The sequence below is a fragment of the Mastomys coucha genome, unplaced genomic scaffold (genome assembly GCF_008632895.1).
Source record: "Mastomys coucha isolate ucsf_1 unplaced genomic scaffold, UCSF_Mcou_1 pScaffold23, whole genome shotgun sequence".
Classification (NCBI taxonomy): Eukaryota; Metazoa; Chordata; class Mammalia; order Rodentia; family Muridae; genus Mastomys; species Mastomys coucha.
Window position 1 is genome coordinate 41,313,625 of NW_022196906.1, and position 16,495 is coordinate 41,330,119.

The following is a 16,495-nucleotide window of genomic DNA, read 5'->3' on the forward strand; positions in this document are numbered from 1 at the left end:
CCCCCTACCCCCCGTACAGCTGTTTCTCTGAAATAAAGTTGGACGGGATTGAAGCTTAGGGAACAGCAACATCCACCATGAGTGCAGTCTTTAGGAAGTTCCCAGGATAGAATCTTCTGAGCTGAGGAGCAGAGGAAGCCGGACAGCGCCTCAACAGCCCCGGGATTCTCTCTTCATCCTCTTGTCTCTCCTTTCACGTCTTCTTCCTTCTCTTCTTCCTTTTTTCTTCTATCTCTCTCTTAGTTACTTCTTTTTTTTTCTCTTCTTATATCTACTATGAATTTGAAACTGACTGAGTCATGTTTTCAAGGTTGGCTACCAGAATTTTAAATTCTAAATGGTGGGTCTGCTTTAAGCCCTACATCCCAGGCTCAGCCTTATTCTATATCCTCTATGGAGCTCCTGTGGCTCTCCTGACTTCTTTTCCCATTTGTTTATAATATACGCATGTCACTGCTCAGTATAATACATATCAGGGTAAGCAACCACAGTGGCGGTTTGGCACGAGTCACGTAGAAGTTAAGTGTATTAATAGCTTAATTACTGCTACTTACACTGTGCTGCACAGGGAGAGTACATTTACAAAGGAGGGCATCTACCATGACACAGCCAGAAGGCCCTTAAGACAACATGCACCTTGAGCTAAGAATTATGAGTACGGAGAAGCTGAAAGGAGAACTAGAGTTCTGCAGAATTCTGTCCCTGGCACTGCAATCATCTCATCTTATTCTCTCCCTATCTGTGATGCCTGTAACAGGTAGCCTTACCCCACCCAAAGTCTCTTCCTGAATTTGAAGACACAGTGAGAAAATCTGAATCATAATATTGTAGAAGACACATACCTAGATCGATCTGAAAAATCATTCCATCAGATTCTCTATTTTAATAATTAAAAAAAAAAATGAAGACCCAGAAAAAGGTAATCTAAATTCTGGGCCACTTAAGAAAATTCCTAGATGGAGATCCCAAAGCCTCTAGTTTCAAGTCTGGGCTGGTTGCTGTGTTCCATGAAGCTAAACAGTGGCAGTCGCCTGTACTCTAGGCTTACATTTGCATCCATGTCCATAAGCAAAACATAGGGAAGGTTGTCATAAGTGGTAGCTCACTCCAATCACCTCATTACTCATTAGGGAGGCTGAGATAAGAGGAATGTCATGAGTTCAAGACCATCATGGGCTACATAATGGGCTCCAGACCATTCCTAGCTACAGAGTAAAACCTTATCTCACAAAAATTAATGAATTAATCAACACAAACAGAGAAGGGGGAGGTGGAACTTCCTTTTGTGTTAATCATTCTGTTCATGAAGTTGTTCATGGTTAGGCAAGAGTGGGTGCAATCCTTAAATTTATTGAGTCTTTACTTCACCTGGAAAATAGAGATGCTAAGGATGTGTTATGGGTATTAAATGAGAAAATGTGTATGAAGACAAGGCAAGCATTAAATGCTCACCACATCACTGGTGATGATGGTTGCTATAGCTCCCATTTCATAGATGAGAAACAGTAGCCCAAAGAAACATAAAAATACGGCCAAAAAATGCAGTACAGTGTAATCTGTGGGCTGTGAAATCTGTGCCCTCAGCACCTGAAATCACTGGAGGGCTAAATTTCTTGGATACTTAATTTTTCCACCCACTCCATCTCAGGTTCCCAGTCTTTAGCCTCCTGTTAATCCTGTCCTCAACCTGCTTTCTGCCCACCAACTACCTACCTATCATGTCACTTCATAGATAACATAGGCACCAGTACTGCAACCAATGCCAAAATAGAGCTGGATACGTGAGTTAATAACCAGGAAAAGCTGAGCCATCTCTTCTGGGCTCTTCTCCCTGGGTGTCTCACATGAGATTCTTATCAGAGGCAAAGAGACAGATTCAGTTTCTTGACCAAGCTTAACTCCTAACAGTCCATGGAGCTACACGATTCCAATCCCCACTAGAAAAATTTCCACACAACTGTTCAGGCTACTGTCTCTAATGAGTCTAGTTCCTCTGTGCCCCGGTGTAGGCACTAGATTTTGTTCTGATATGGTATTAGGCCAATTCTTCACTATCTTGGAGCTTTTTCCTACACACCAGCATAAACCCTCTCTTTCTTTATATCCCTCCCTCCATTTCCCCGCCCCTGGAAACTAGTACTTAGAGGACAACATGTCAGGTTGATGGAGAAAACAGCAAAGCCACCAGCATCTTCCAAGTTCTGTAAGAACAGCATTGGTCTTTAGAGTCAGGATGGGGGAAGTCAAAACAGGTTATGACCAGGGCCCCTTGAGTTTGCTTCCACTAACATCCACTTTCGCCCATTCTACCCATGTCTCTCAGAAGCACTGCTTGATAGCCAGGAAAGCTCCATCCTGTCTCCAAGCCAGTGGAGACAACTGTGGAATTTACTGTGATAAGTAAATTCTCAAAACTTCAGCCATAGGTCTTATACAACGAGGCTAACCCCAGCATGTCCCAATCAAGGCCTGGATGTGATTCTCATGGAGCCACTTCTAGCTTGTAACGTGCTTTGCTTTGGCACCCAGACTGGGAATGGAGTAGCCTGAAGACTGACACTCCATCCTGTTTGAGTTGAAGAAATGCCCAGGGCAGCAGAGGCCAGACTAGCTAACTAGGGGTGTGAATATTAGCATAAACATTATAGGAAAGGTCTTCAGTGGACATGAACAGCTGGCCTGGGGCAAGGAAGGAGACACAGAAGCTTAGCAGTACTAATGCCATCAGGGGCCTCCACATTACCCCATACCACATACACAAACCTGAACATGTCCTGAGATGCTAATACTGTAGGAGAAAATATAAACAAAAACTTGTGATCCCAGGTTAAAGATTTCTTAGACGTCACACCAAAATCATAACCTCTAAAAGAAAAAAAAAAAGATGACAAAATGCATTGTATCAACACCTGTATCAGCTTCTTAACAAGCTCTGATTGGAAGAATTAGCAGACAACTTAGGGAGTGGGAGGAAGTTCTAAACCGGCATCTAACAAGGAACTTGAATCCAGAACACAAGAATAATCCCTAAAGCTTAATACACATAAAGCAATCAGGCTTCTAAAAACTGTAAACAGTAAACACTTTACCAAAGCAGCCACACACATAGCAAACATGGAAGCTGTTCGGCCCTGCCAGCAGTAGAACAAATATGAATTCAGATTATGAGGAGAGACAGTGCCTATGTGTTATTGCAACTAAAACTTAAAAAGGGGGGGCATAGAAATGACTCAGTGACTACATGTGCTTGCTGAGCTTGAGGAAGACCTGCAGTTCAGTTCCCAGCACTCAACTGGCAGCTCATATCTGCCTGTCACTCTGGCTCTGAGGGATCTGATGCCCTCTTCTAACTTCTGCAGGCTCTTGCCCTCATGTGCATATACTCACACACAGACACACGTAACTAAAAATAAATCTTTAAAATAAGTGAATAAATAAATACTAAAAATAAGTAATAGTCAACTTCAACAAGCTCTGGGTCGCCTATGAGGCAACTGGAAACTTTTTGCATAGCAGAAAGAATGCAAAATGATGTGCCATTTGGGGACATAGTTTGGAAGATCCTTCCAATGTTAAATTCATATGTATCATATGACCTAAGAGTGTGTGCCTAAGTGTTTACCACATGAAATGAACTTATGTTCATGTAAAACCTGCATGTCTATAGAAACATGCTCAGAACAGAATAATTCTGAACATGAGAGGCAGCAACTTCAGTGTGGTGTACCAAAATCACAAATTCTGGGGTACTTACTGATTCCTGTCACAATTCTGCCTCTCGCTAACCACTGACCAGTTAGCAGATCCTCTTCATTCTCGACTCCTCCGTCCATAAAATGTGGATAAGTTCACATATTCATAATCACCTGAAAACAACTAGGTTAGGCAAAACCTGTACATCACAAAGTAGGATCCTACCCAGAAATAAAAGAAATCCTGACATACTCAACAACATGAGTAAATCTCAAATTGATTACCCTAAGTTAAAAGAGAGACTACATATATACTACATTCATAAGACATTCTGTGAAAGGCAAACTATAGACTCAGCAGACAGATCCATGGTTACCAGGGTCTATGGAGGGGAAAGTTGTTAAAGAAACAAGCAGCAAGGTAGCAGATTGATGGAAAGACCCCGAATCTTCATCGTGAGCATGGTCACATGACTCAGAGCAGCAGAACTCTCAAAACTGTGAAACTAGAGTTGATTTTACTAATTAAAAATGTTATCTCCATTGTTAAAACTTAAAACGTTCTTAGGTCTTGGAAGAAGAACCTATGTTCTATGTAACATAATTTATGTTTTATGTAATAAGATTTATTCTAAAAGTGCTATCCATGTTTTATGGACAGAGGAAGAGAACAAACAGGGTCTAATTGGTCAGTGATCATCGAGAAACAAAGCTGTAACAGGAATCAGGCCAAGTACCCCACAGTGTGTGGTTTTGGATGCCACACTAAACTCACTGCCTCCCATGTTCAGAATTATTCTATATTCTGAGCATATTTTGCAGCATCCATTGGATCTAAACTAAACCAAAGGTCTAGTCCAAATCATGAGCACCAATTTTGTGTTTCAGATACATCAGTGATACTGAGACATAATGTATCTTTAAAGCCATTCAATCAAGAGGGAAGAGCAAAAGTCAGTTCTCTCCCGCTCCCACAATGTGTGTGTGTGTGTGCGCGCGCGCGCGCGTGCATGCGCTTTCATAGTCACACACCTGTGCATGTGCATGTTCTAAGGATAAAAACCAACCTGACACATGCAAAGCAAGCACTTTACCACTAAACTACACCCCTATGCCCCCGAGGTAATCTTGCAGACACTTGTTAGTTCATGTCCACTGTCTTTGCCCTGCAGGTATATAGTTATGTAGGCACATGACTTGCCTTTACAATGGCCAGTTTAGTGGCTGGGGGCCTGGTCATGAAGAGTACTTCATGTGCAGTCCAAAGCCATAGTTTGCTACCCTTGCTTTATTGTAGACTAACTGCATGACCCAAAGGAAGTGAAGTCACCACTATGTGTCATTTTTTTTTAATTTCAGAATATAAATAACAATGCCTATTTTAACAAGGACAGACCCTAAACATTTAATAATGCTATTGAGTCCAAAGGCGTATGTGTAATTGAGTTGCTGTAAATGGCAGCCTGGACTGTGACCACCAAGCCTTCTTCCCATTTAGTCAACCCCACTGCACTGAAGATAAATCAAACTCAGATCTGTCTGAACGCAGCAAAGACTTCCCCTCCCCAAGAAAAAATTAACAATGACATAATCCTAACAAGCGATTTGGACCCTATGCCACTCAAAGCATGACTATAGGAATGGAAGGGACAGGCAATGCTTAGCCTGGAGAAGCAAAGGCTCTTCAGGGATGTGAGCATTGGTTTCAAATATTTGAAGAGCTGTCATAGCGGAAAGGAAGGTAGATTTGTTCTCAGTTGCTTCAGGGCAGAGCTGGAATTAAGCTGGATGCAGATTTTGTTATTATGGAATAAATTTGTCCCACAACTTCTATTAGCCAGAAAAGCAAGAGTTGCCCATGAGGCAGTTGGTTTCCACCTCTTCTCAGTAATCAAACTCGAACTCCACAGTCATTTGTCAAGAAGACGTAAGACAAGCCCCAGCAAGCAGGTTTTGGGGGGTCCTGCATTTCTCAGTAGATAGGCATACATGTTCATAATGTATGTAGGTATGTGGGGAGGTTGAAAGAGGCCAGTGTGTTCCATGCATCTTTCATCTTCCTCACAGGTGAAAGGTAAGAGGTGATCGCAGGGGTGAGCAGAGTCAGTTGAACCCAGGAAACCAAAGCAATATTTAATAGATGGTCTTATCCACTGGTTCTGAATTTAGGAAGAGGAAGAAAGGAGAGAATGTCCTGCCCTCCAAAAATGCAGACCTATTTGGATCCTCTCTGAGGTCCCTTGGCAGCTGACACACATGCCCATCTGCCATGCTGGCACAGTGCCCCAGCAAGGGGAGCTCTCTTCCTGCTGGTGGGCATAGGTGCCAGGTGGTTGCATATGTCTGCAGAAGGGGCTTCTGTCCGGAGCTTCAGAGGGCACTCACAGTTCCCATGCCCATCCCCTGCCATGTTCATCAACCCCACTCCCACCAGAGAGCATGGAGGTACCCTAGAGCTGCAGAAAATGGAGTCAGAGAAGGCAGGCACTAGAGAACTGGCACTGCCAGATGAGCAGGCCCTGCCACATTGAGCCTGTGATAGAGCCAAGACCACCCAAGGCACGGCCAAATGGACTCTTGGAAGGAAAGTCTGGGGCACAAATAATATCAACTCAAAGGGCATTGCAAGGGGTCTGGGCCCTTGACAGTGCAATGGAAACATCCACCATGTCTTTTCTCTTTCAATCTCTAACAATGAGGACAAGCAGCTGAGAGGGAAAGACCCTCACCTCTGTCAGTGTCCAGCCTGGGTGAAGCACTCCTCTTGTCTGTGGCCCTCCCGGCTAAATAACATGGAAGGGTCTCCTCCCCAGCCTGTGAACGAGTGTGTCTGTGTGGTCATGTGCATGCCCAGGTCCGAGGCAGAGCTGCAGCAACTGCACATTGCTGATACTGCAAAAGCGCATCGAGGCCAACCAGCTAATCCAATCATTCATGCTTCCCTCGTTCCCACTCTTGGATCTGATAGATAAAAACACCCAGGCAAATGACCAGTTTCATGGACTGTTTCCTCTTTTGTCAATACAAGGAATTGTGAGCTGTCATCTTGTCCCTCCTCTCCAGAGAGAGAACTCAAATATTTATGACCGGCTTTTACAACAGTAATTGTATTTCTAATTGTTTTTCCCTTTCAGCCCTGTTGCTTTGCTCAACCCCAGCTACGATGGGCAGTTCTGAGGTTTATAAAGAGTAGTTTGTCACAAATGAAATCCAGGAGAGGCTTTGCACCAGCCAGCCACGTTTTCTGCTTATCAGTCCTCTGTTCTGAAGCAGGAGTTCTGGCTGGAGGCCAGAGTCCCACGCCTTCAACAGCTCTGGTAAAAAGGACAGGATTGGCTGGAACATCTCCTCCCTAGAGATCCGGAAGTCAGGGCAGTAGCCAAGGACTGCTCCTCTCCTTGAGCTGGGTCTCCTTCAACAGCAGTGCACAGCAAGTTTCTGCCTCAATTTCTCTACCCGGGAATCTCCTTCCTCCCTAGCTTGCTTTTCCTGACGCTGCCCAGCAAAACGCCACTGATCTGTTTTGTTAAGATCTGAGAACTGGTTTTAGGATTTCAGGATCAAAGACTACACAGGAAGCAGAACGATGCACTGAGATGCTGGTTTGCCTAGAAATGAAAAGCTTGGCTCTCATAATTGAATTAGGCATTCATTCATCTCAACCTTTCTAGAGCCTTCTATATGCACAGCACTGAACTACATCCAGGCAAGGGAGAAACCCTCAAATCTCCCCACCTTTAAGCCAGAACTGGTTTTCAGAGGGTTGAGGTGGCCTCCAGAACACCACAGATCCCAACAGCCCACACTAGCAAACCTTTGGCTACTGGGGAAATAGGTAACCCAAACACTCTTAAGCTGTACTGTTACTACATTCTCCATAGCATCACGGAGAGTGAGTTTGAATGATATAGGATCACATAGGTTCATAGAGTTGAATACTTAGTCACCAAGGAGTAGCGCTACTTGAAAGGATTTGGAGGTTTGACCTTGTTGGAGGAAGTGTGTCTGGGGGTGGGCTTTGATATTTCAAAGCCCATGCCAAGCCTAGAGTCTCTCTTCTCAGGCAGTGGATCCAAATGTAGAACTCTCAGCTACTTCTCCAGCACCATCTGTGTCTGCATGCCACCATACTTTCTGACATGGTGGGGAAAAAAATGGACCAAAACTCTAAACTTTAAGCCAGCCCCAATTAAATGCTTTCTTTTATACAAGTTGTTGTGGCATAGTGCCTCTTCACAGCAATAGAACAATGACTAGAATACCATCATTACATTCATTGGGGCTGGCTTACAGTTTCAGAGGTTCAGTCCATTATCATCATGGTGGGAAGCATGGTAGCATCCAGGCAGACATAGTGCTGGAGAAGAAACTTAGGGTTCTACATCTTGATCCAAAAGCAGTAGCAGGAGACTCTCTTCCACACTGGGTGGAGCCTGAACATAGGGCAGAGACCTCCAAAGCCCAGCCCAGTGACATGCTTCCTCCAACAAGGCTAGGCCTCCTCCAACAAGGCTAGGCCAACTCCAATAAGGTCACACTTGCAAATACTGTCCCTTCCCATGGGCCAATCATATTCAAACCACCACAACAACACAAATCCCTCCTTTGACAGTAATGAAACTATGGCCAAGTAAGGGCACTGACTCTCAAGGTATAGAATAACATTTATGACCTCAGACTAGTCTCTTAATGTCTTTGAAGCTTGGAATCTGTCTAATTGCTAAAATTATAGTAATAATAATATCTGCCTCACAGTGTTAGCTAGATGGTGTTAACTGTCTAAAATGCTTCAAAATGTAACTTAAAGAAATGCATGTGGAACGTAAGATCGGAGGACAGAGATTAAGACACTGTTGGTCTAATCGTTATGTGGTCTTGGTTCATTCATTTCAATGCTTTGAGCTTCATCCCTAATCTGAGAAATAGACATGATGATAAAGATGGTGGTTATCAAGTGACGTCATGAAATCCCTTGGTGGATCATGAGTGTCTATTCATGTTGGTGATGGCACTTTAAAGAAGGGATCAAGGAAGGCCCTTTGACTTGCTCACAGCCCACAAGTACAGTGGACCCTGAGCCAGCTTTGGCATCTAGGAGTAGAACTGTCTTTGAAGTACTCCTTTGTCCACAGTGGTTCTCCAAGGGTGAGCCTAACTCCTACTCTCCAGCCTGCTGGCAGCCACCCTGTGCGGTAGGGGGAATTTTACATCGATTTGTATTCTGCTATCTATAATTGCCTCCTCTTGAGAGTTAACTAGAGTCCCTCTAGCATTGATCAGCTCTATCTAGTTTCCTAATGGAGTAAACACAGAGACCCTTGGATATTGACTAGGATTTAACAAATATACCCACTTCCAACAGCAGAACTGACCACAGGCTGGGGTGTTTACTCTCATGGACCACTTCTCCAGAACTCCCGGCTGAAAGGCCTCATGTCCTCCTCAGGGAAGCAGAGGCTGCTGCTACTGCTGCAGCTTGGAGTCTCACACATGAAGCAGAGTAGTGTTTAGAGTTTCTCCTTTTTTCATTGAAGCAGAAGTGGTGAATCGGAGTCCCACTGAAGCAAAGGACAAATAATATGGGAGGTCATTGGAGGGTTGAACTCTTGCCAGCTCCAGGCCCAGGCCACCAAGACAATCATAGACCCGGTCTAGACTCCCATGGGCCCTTCCACCCTCCATCCCCTGATCCGGGAATCTTCTGCAGCTCACCTGACAGACAGATGCCCCCAACTGACACTGAACCCTTTTTCCTACCTTCTACTTAGAGTCCAGTCCCCTCTTCTTACAAGTCAGCCTGGATGTTCACTCTCTGCCATCCTCCCTGTCTCCCCTCTCCGGCTTTGGACTGTGCTGAGCCCCATCCAACTTTTCAGCACGGGCCTGGCCTGTCTTTCAGTTACTTGTTCCTGGAGGCAGCCTCCTAACTTAGCCCTGTTCTCCTACGAAGACCAGAGCAGAACAGAAGAGGGCTGAAGGCCTGGTAAGGTGAACTGGAACTTGATTACATGTAATTTGCCCTGAAGAGAATTTTCAGATGAGATTGTGGGCCCGGTGAACAGTGACCTCTCCAGCAGTCTGAACTAATCTTTTTTCATTATGCTTTTGAGTTGCGTGTGTGTGTGCGTGTGTGTGTGTGTGTGTGTGTGTGTATGTGTGTGTGTATGAGAGAGAGCATGTGAGCATCTGTGTGAGTGTATGTGCATGTGTGTGCATGTGTGTGTATGTATGTGTGCATGTATAAGTATGTGTGTGAGCTTGTATGTATATGTATTTACATATGTATATGTAAATATATGTTAGAGTATGTATTTTGTGAGCATGTAGGTATATATGTATATGAGCGTGTATGTGTGTGTACATGTATGTGCATTTGCATGTATGTATGTGTATATGGGTGTGTATATGTATGTATATGTATGTATAAGCATTGTATGCATGTATGATGAATGTATATGTGTGTGTACATGTGTGAATGTATGTATGTGTGCATGCATAAGTGTGTGTGTGCATGTATGTGAGCATGTTTGTGTATGTGTGAGTATATGTCACAGAATGTGTAAGCATGTATGTATATGTGTGTATGTGTATGTATGTGCATATGTGTGTAGGTATGTATATGTGTATATGTGTATGTATGTGCATATGTGTGTAGGTATGTATATGTATGTATGAGTATGTGTATGTGAGTATGTATGAGTATGTATGTGTGTATGTATGTTTATGTGTGAATGTGTGTGTATGCATATGTGTGTGTGTTTCTATCCCTGAATAGAAATAAAATAAGCCAAAAGAAAGAACATAAAACAAAACAGTAGCAGAATATTGGGAAAAAATTCTGCCTTGACTCATTAACAAAATATAGTTGGCCCAGGAGAACTGCCCTCTTTTAAGGGGCAGAATCCTGTACCCACACTTTGCTAACTAAATTCTTCCTTGCCAGGGCCATCCTGACACACTTTGCTGTAAGATAAAAGACCAGAGTCAAGTTTCTCATCATTCCTGAGGGCAACCAGAAATCTGGCCTCCTTCTACAAAGAGGCTCAGCCTGGAGGATAAGGGAGAAGCAGGGATACCTGCTGCTAGACTTCTCTGCCTACGCCTTCCCCATGGGGGTCCCTAGCCCGCTTGGGTTCCTTGTCTTCAGGCTCCCGAGCAATCATCCTCCTTCGTAGCTTCCTGAGGAGAAGCACAATAGCTTTATTGAACAGACCATATATTTCACCAAGGCTAACCCCCAAAATAAGTAATTACCTTGAAGGAGGCTCCCTCTGGAATGCTTGCCTTCCACCCATCACAGGGGGCTCTTTCATAACTGCTGAGTTTCTGGGCCATGGGTTTGGGGTTCTGAGTGTACTTTTGTCTACCTCATCTCCCTACCCCTCACTCCACTCCCAGCCCCCAGTGTTAAGGGTTGCGCAGCTGCCCCAAAAACAAACACTTGAGCTCTGAAGGAGAATATTTCATGGCCGCTTCTTTGTTTCACTCAAGTGTTGGCTTCAGCCCAAAATTAAGTCGAGAGAAGACTGAGAAGAGTAAATAACTGTATCTTGCAGGCTTTTTTAGAGTTATGGTATATCAGGAGAGGTGGAGGGAGAGTGGGGAGAGGAGCACGGAGAAGGGAAGGACCTTCTTATTTAGGGGAAATGCTGCATTTTCTAATAACATGTCACTAGGAAACAGCTGACCCTTGAAACTTCAGACGTCACTCAAAGTCACTCTCTGGGAAGAGTGGGTGGCATGTGAAGGCTAGGCAATCTAAAAGGAAACAAACAAGCAATTGCTCCGTAATTAATCGAGATGTTAATATTCGAAAAAGTAAAAGGAAGATAGGCCATACCCAGGTTGAATTTAGACCCTTGAGCCAGGATCTTTTCTTAGAGGTTAAAAGGTTCATGACCCTGAACTGGCATAGCCAGCACTATATAGAAAGCATTCCTCCTTCATACCAAACAGCCAGGCTACCTGGTTCACTCCTGCCTATCCCTCCTGTTCTCGAGGGCAGGACAACTTCATGGGTTGGGGTGGGGACACCTGGGCACTCTTGACTGACAGCTTCAATCTCCAAAGGGACTTGTTGGGAGAAAACTGGACATTTGGGTGCCCTAAGGCTGTCAGGTCATTCCCCAGCTCCCAGCTCGTTTAAACTCAAACCCAAGTATATGCAGGCCTGCTACACTTGAGTGCTCCTACCAACTCACTATGCAACCCTGTACACGGCAGATTATTGCCAACTCTCTATGCAACCCTATACACAGCAGATCAACATGCCAACCCACTGTGCAACCCTATAGACAGCAGATCAATGTGCCAACTCACTGTGCAACCCTACACACAGCAGATCAATGTGTACAATTTAGGAACAGAGCAAAGAAGACTTCTGTGGAGGGAGAGAGACTGGGGTCTGGCTCCTGCTCATTACCCACCTCCTCAGCCTCACTCCTGAAGTCCTTCCTTTTCTCCCACTGGTCCCATAGCATGGAGCATGGAGCCTCCTGAAGGAATGGGGTCTTTTGGCTGAAGGCACAGAGAGACAGCCCTCTCAGCAAAGAGAGTGACTGTTAGCTCATTTCTCATGGCCCTCACGTTCAGAAGATAGCGATGACCACCGTATGTTCACAGAAAACACCAGCTGTGTCCTGCCCTGAAGGGCACACCTACAGCACCAGTGTCCTGCACCCCTCCCTTTACCACAGGGAGCTAACAGTTCCTTGGCAGACATACTGACAAACTTGGGGAGAGGTGACTCGGTGTTGAACAAATACAAATGCTATTTACCTTCTAGCTACTCTCCTGAACTACTCTTGGAGGACTAATAGAAAGTTGATCTCAGTTCTGATGTGAAAAGGGACTGTGGAACCCTCTCTCTTAAAAAGAGTGACTCTCACAGCCTTTGGGAGCCCCACCCCCACCCAGCATACACACACACACACACACACACACACACACACACACACACACACATTTCCACCGCCCCTGGTCAAGGACAAAATGGACTCTACTAGCTGATGTGAAAATCACCAACCGTGAATTGATTTGCATAAGATCCCTAGCAAACTCCCTCAATCTTCATGACTACCTACATGCACCCTGCCTAAACATTGCCCCTTTCCCACCAAAGATGCCCTCAATGTTTTTTTTCATTTAATACTCCTGGAAGAGTGACACCCGACAGGGAGCGTAGTAAATTCTGCTTTGCTCTCCAGATCACTGCTCAGAGGGCATGTGTGGCTAGTCTGTCTTAAATGGAGAAACGGCACACTGTATTTGCTGAGTACAAGGCCCCAGGTCACATGTGCTATGTACACTATCAGTCCCGCTACCACAGTCACCCTTGCTACTCCCACTAAAATTCCCTGAATTATATATAAGTCAAAAGATGAAGAGCTCCCTAGAAGAGCGCTTTCCACAAGATCATAGAGCGTGAATGACAGAACAAGGACTCAAAGCAAGATTTCTGAGCTCTAACGTTAGAGCTCTTGCCTCGAAAGCAACAGGATGTGGAGGAAAGATGAGCGAAGGGTCGGAGTGACTCCCGTGTCAGCACAAGCAGACAAGGCCTCAGACAAGGCTCCTTCCTGCATGTCAGCTTCCTCAGCTGTGGTGGAGGATCTGTGTGGTAGGGCGGTTAGGAGGATGGCAGATAGCTAGCTGTGACAAACCTGAAAGGGGAATAAACAAACAGATGTCGCCTCTATTTCTTATCATCCCCATCTCTGTGTATGTCTGTGTGTCTGTCTGTCTCTATGAGTCTGTGTGTGACTGCGTGTCTGCCTCTCTCTGTGTCTGTATGTCTGTCTGTGTGTGTGTCTGTCTCTGTCTACCAGTCTGTGTGTGTCTCTCTTTTTCTCTGTGTCTCTGTTTCTCTCTCTGTGTGTGTGTGTGTGTGTGTGTGTGCATGTGTCTGTCTGTCTCTCTCTGTCTCTGTGTCTCTGCTTCTCTCTATTTCTGTGTGTGTGTGTCTATCTGCCTTTGTGTGTGTGTGTGTGTCTCTCTCTGTCTGTTTCTGTGTGTGTGTGTGTGTTCTATGCACATGCATGTTTGTAGGTGTATGCTCCTGCATGCCCTCATGCATAGCCAGAAAAATATACCCAGTGTGCTGCTCTATCTCTCCCCAGCTTCTTCCTGTGAAGCAGGTTCTCTCCCTAAACCTGGAGATAGGCTGGTGGCCTGCAAGCCCCAGTGACCCTGCCTCCATGCCCCATAGCTCTGAGGTTATGGGCATATGTGTCATGGCCATTGCTTACATGGATGCTGGAGATTTGAACTCAGGTCCTCATGCTTGCACGGCAAGCGCTCACTCTCACTGAGCCATCTCCTCAGCCTCTCCACTTACTTTCTATGTTTTGCAAGAAGGAAAAAGAGATCAAGGTAGATGTGAAAAGCTGACAGAAATGCACCACTCAGCAAATATCACCACCTGTGCTCTTATCCATGGACCCAGAAACTAGATGAAGAAACAAGATCCAACCAGCACCTCCAGAGGTCACCCCTAGTCCCTCTCCTGCTACGTAATTCCTGCATGGATAACCTATGTCCTAATGGTAGAATGAATGGTGGTGCCTGCTTCTGACTTTTCTGTTAGTGTGGCAGTTTGCTCCTATTGTAGCTGGGTTCTTCGTATAGCTTAGAATCAGAGAGACCCATCCATGTAGCTGACGTGGCTCTAGTTTACTTATTTTCTCTGGTGTCCCATTTATAACTGATCCAACTTATCCACTTTGCTATTCATGAGCACTAGTGGTGGCTTCCATGATTTACCCTGTATAAAAAATGTTGTTCTGAACATCTGTGTGTGTGTGGGTGTGTGTGTCAGTGTGTACATGTGTGGTAATTAATATGTATATACTTTTTCTCTATTAATCATAAAAATTGCTGGTTTATAAGATATATATATGATATATATTACAAGATATATAGTGTAGTATATATATGTATATATACATATATTATATATACATATATATATAGTACAGTATATGCAAAAATGGTTTGGTGGTATTTGTTAGTAATACATCTATCACTATATAAATTTGTTAGTGATATATGTGGCATTTATCATATCACAGGATATATATATATATATATATATATATATATATATATATATCTTGATCCCATCTATATTTGTACCTTGTTTTTTAGAACTCTGATTTTCCTGTGTTCTCAATACCTGTCTCTTTCACTGTAACCATTTTGCTGAAAATGTAATATCTCACTGTGGTTTAATTCACAGACCTATGATGATCAAAAGGTTTGAGTATTTTTTCATGTGGCTTTGGTTACTTGGAAGTCTTCCTTTAAAGAGGCCTATTCAAGTCTTTCAGCACATTTTCTACCAACTAAGACTATTTACATGCTCTGAGTAGGACTCTTTTGATGGATGCTTTGTAGGTAGATTTATCTATTCTGTGAGCTTAATATTTTGCTCTTTTAGGCTTTTTAATCATTTAAAATCTTAATTTTAATGCAATGAAATTAATTCTCTTTTCCATTATGGCCTTTGGTAGGCTATACAAGAGATATTCATCTCTGTTCAATCATGAAAATATCTTCCTGCTTTTTCCAAATGATTTTTATCATACTTCACCTCTTATTTAGGAATATAATTTATTTTGGTGTGAGGTAGGGATAAAATTCCTCTGCCTCCAATCCTATTAGCCACTTATGGAGTCTCATGTCTGTAATCCTAGCATTTAAGAAGCTGAAGTAGAAAAACTGCCACAAATATGAGCTCCTCTCCCTCAGGGTAACTTAGGGAATTCCAGGCCAAACTGGGCTTCATAGCAAGATCTTGTCTCAAGAAATAAAATAAATAAAAAAATAAAATAAAATAATGTCCTGTTGGACTACCTTCAATTATTGAAAAATTCATCCTGGCATTTTCCGTTACCTTTATCATAATGAGATGAGCAGATGCTTGTATCTGGTTTTAGACTATACTCTGCTCACTTGATCTATTTCTGTCTTATCTCTTCATGACAGTCAGACTTTTTGCAGCTTTTCTAAGTCTTGAGGGTATTTTAAGGAAATATTAGTGTCTTCTGAGTCCAGAAAGTGAGGAAACACTTCCTTTTATATTACTCAACATTTTGTTTGACTGACAGAATGCCTAGTATAAACTACCTAGGAGGAAGTTGATTTAGCTGATGGACTTGTAAGTCCAAACGTTAGTTGGGGTTTGAATCTGAAGCCAACCCCACAGGCTCATGTGTTTGAACACTTTATCTCCAGATAGCGGAGCTGTTTTGGGACATTGTGGGACCTTTAAGAGGTGGAGCTTAGCTGGAGGAAGTAGAAGTCCGAGGGGCAGGCCTTGGGGTTATAGCCTCTCTTCATTTCCTCTCCTGTTTCTGCTTCCTCTTGAAGATGGTGTGAACAAGCAGCCTCGTTCTCCTGCCCTTCCATTCTTGAGCTGTTCCTTCCACATACCTTCTCCACCATGATGGATGATTCACTCAAACCACGAGAGAAAAACCAAACCTGTCTTCACATCAATTGTTCCCTGTCAGGTGTTTACTCACAGGATCCAGGGGGAAGTGACTGATGTACTGTGGCAAGGGTTAATGTTGCCTCTGACACCAACGGAGTTAGGGTTCCACATGCAACTATACTTCAAGCAGAAAACAGAGAGAACTGGGTAGGGCTGGGCTTGCTCATTTTATAGCATCCCCTGTTGAGAATGCAAGGAATTAGACAAAAAACATAGGAACATAAGCCCAAAGACCTAAAGATCTCTCTCTTGGCTCCACCTCATAGATACTTCACCATTTTCCAAAATTGTGACTCTGTTGATTAAGCCT